Here is a 2679-nt window from a genome sequence, read left to right on the forward strand (position 1 = left end):
AGGTGACTGCTGCAGCATCACCAGCAAGACGCGCCTGCTGGGGAAAAACGGGTCGATTCTAACTTTCAATTAATCAGAAATTTCCGATCATCTTTCCACCTGATGATGCAGCAGCAGCTCCGCCTGAAAAGCATCTGAAATCAGCATTTCTCACACAGTTCAGGGGGGAAAACATGGACCTGGCTTTTAATGTCTGGCATTGTTTCATAATGAAATTAGCTTTTAAATGGTGCTCGTCACTGACAAGCCAATATGACAGGCAGGACTTGCTTTAAAGAGACTCACCGCCTATGGCCTGAAGGAAAGGCTATTTACCTGTGAAACAGCCATTTTTGGACAATTCATCCATAAACGAGGAAATGAGTCAGCCGTGCTCACTGCCATCTCCTCCCTGGCGTTTTTCGTTACTCAGGGACTAGGAATGAGGAGCCTGGGTGACTGCGCGCCGGTCACCGTCAGCATCTCCCTGCTCTGTTGTCGGAGATCCGGACAGCAGCTCTGGCTGGAAGCGTGCCCGGCCGGTCACAAGGCAGCATGACTCACCGCACCCGCTCACCTCCAGCTACACACGGGCAAAGGGAACCCATGACGTCACCTCCTCTCTGTGTCCCTTCGGCGCGGTTTAGATACAGAGGCTGTTGAGTAAGACACCGGGCTTCCCAGCAAGAGGAATGTGTCTGGGATACTCAGGGTGAGAAACCGTTGCGGGGTTATGTCCGAATGCAAACACGAGTCGTGCTCCAGGAATGCAGGGTGTGTGGTCTTTGCCGATACAAAGTATCCCACACGGTTTCCGGACCAGAAACTCATCACCTGGGTGGGTCAAAGTGTAACTTAGCTGAAATATTCTGGGCTTAAGTAACCGTTAAGGGCGAGCAGTTTTCAGAACAGATAGAGGCGTGTTCTCAGCTATAGTCTTTTGAAACTTATGACAATATGGGCAAACGGTCCTGACAATTTTTTCAAAATCAAGGAAAATATACACAGTGTTTGTACATAGGTGGTCGGGCATCTCGGCGACTTTGTATCATCTTTCCATTCTTTTGCAATTATTTAATTTTTTTCACCATCAAAGCGATGCCTACTCATTAGCAAAGCGAGCCATGTATGTCGGGCGTGAGGGATGTGCCTTCTCATGGCAAATTCTCGACTCACTCTTTAGGGTCCGGCAAAAATTCTATGTATTCTTAAGACCTCCCAGAAGCCAACAAGCCATGCTGGGGGGAGGGGGGAAGGTAGTTAAACAATAATTTGCTAAATTGAAAAGAAACATAATTTTTTTCAGGTGACACCAAACCTTCCCCAGACACAATGCTCCCTACGCTTCTCCATTCTCCGATTTTGCAGCTCAAGCCATCCGAGGAAACGGTATCATCGGCTTAATTAAAACCTGCTTTCTTCGCCTCGGCTGCACCGTGACTCGACGCGTCCTCATCCTGGCTGGGTTTTAGCAAACCGAGTGATTCAGTTTCCCAAAAGCGGTGGCCGTGGGCATTCCAGCAACAGGACTGTGGAAACCCGTTCCACACCTGCTCCTTGGCCCATACGGTAGCTGGGTAAACGCGATCTCATCTGAGGTCATACAGTTTTACTGACATTATAATGAAAGATGTCAGCACAGATTCAAGGTAGCCGTCAACCAACTGACTTACTCAGTTTGTTTCAGCTTTTGCGTTTTTCATCTTTTAGAGCTAATTCTGAGGAAAGCTGAAACGGTTTCCCCCCTCAATTTTTTTTTCGCGAGGTCTGTTCTCAACTTCCACCTGTGAGTAGAGTAAATGACCATTTCGACCTTGGGCAATTGCTCGAAGGCAGATCATCGCAGCCAAAGGCTGGCATCGGCAGAGGCCGGCGCCATTTCACAGACGGTATTAAAAAATGATATACGAACCCCAAATAGCGATGATTAAACATGACACTTGTTTCCGTGGACGTCCTTCTAGACGGTTTCCGATAGTTAATAACCGGATCGATGTGTTTTCCGATAAGGACATATTTTAGGTCACTCTGAAAAAGACGAGAAGAGTCACGCCGTCTCACTTTCACATAAACTCATCTTAGATTTTGAAGAACTTAGCGTTAAGTGCTGAGAATGACGAGACGGAGGGATCTCACCGCTTTCTGGCATGAGGGCGCCCCTGACAGGGCTCGCGGCGCCCGCCGAGCTCGGCCGCCGCCTCCGGCCTCACTGCCCGTCCGCCCGACGACGCGTCGGGCGCCTCCGCTGACACCTTCTCCCCACGTCACAGCCGACGCCTCCCTCCGCTGCGACCGCCCCCCGCGCGGCCTTTTCTTGCATAGGTGCTGATATGTTCAGTTATCGAATAAAATTATACGTGAGATATTGACTATTTTACCCAAATTTCATTTATTGAATAAATAAAAGATGTTGCAAATCTCTCTCTGTGTGTATTTTTTTATATGCTTTTAGTTGACCCTGTGGGTCACAGTCTCAAAGCACCGGCATTTATATGACTTCATACCAATTATATGAATGAGTGGGAGGAGGGGAAGGATGAGAAGGAGGGAAGCGATTCACTCCCACGGACAAGTAAAAAGAGAGGTTGACCACCTCGGAGAACGCCAATGAACGAACCTGCAGTAAGTTAAATGATCGACGTATTTCGTAAAAGCTACCGAAACGGCTTAGTCTATTTCTATTCATTAAGATATAGTTTG

General features: G+C 48.2%; 1 long non-coding RNA gene across 1 annotated transcript; it reads left to right on the forward strand.

Annotated features, from left to right (window-relative positions):
• The first annotated feature begins 232 nt into the window (after window positions 1-232).
• Window positions 233-2400, forward strand: LOC118608713. Its single transcript, XR_004953170.1, has 2 exons — window positions 233-817; window positions 1286-2400. It is a non-coding gene; the product is annotated as an uncharacterized LOC118608713 (long non-coding RNA).
• Window positions 2401-2679: the final 279 nt, after the last annotated feature.

Source organism: Rousettus aegyptiacus, unplaced genomic scaffold (assembly GCF_014176215.1).
Source record: "Rousettus aegyptiacus isolate mRouAeg1 unplaced genomic scaffold, mRouAeg1.p scaffold_m13_p_10, whole genome shotgun sequence".
NCBI classification, from domain to species: Eukaryota; Metazoa; Chordata; class Mammalia; order Chiroptera; family Pteropodidae; genus Rousettus; species Rousettus aegyptiacus.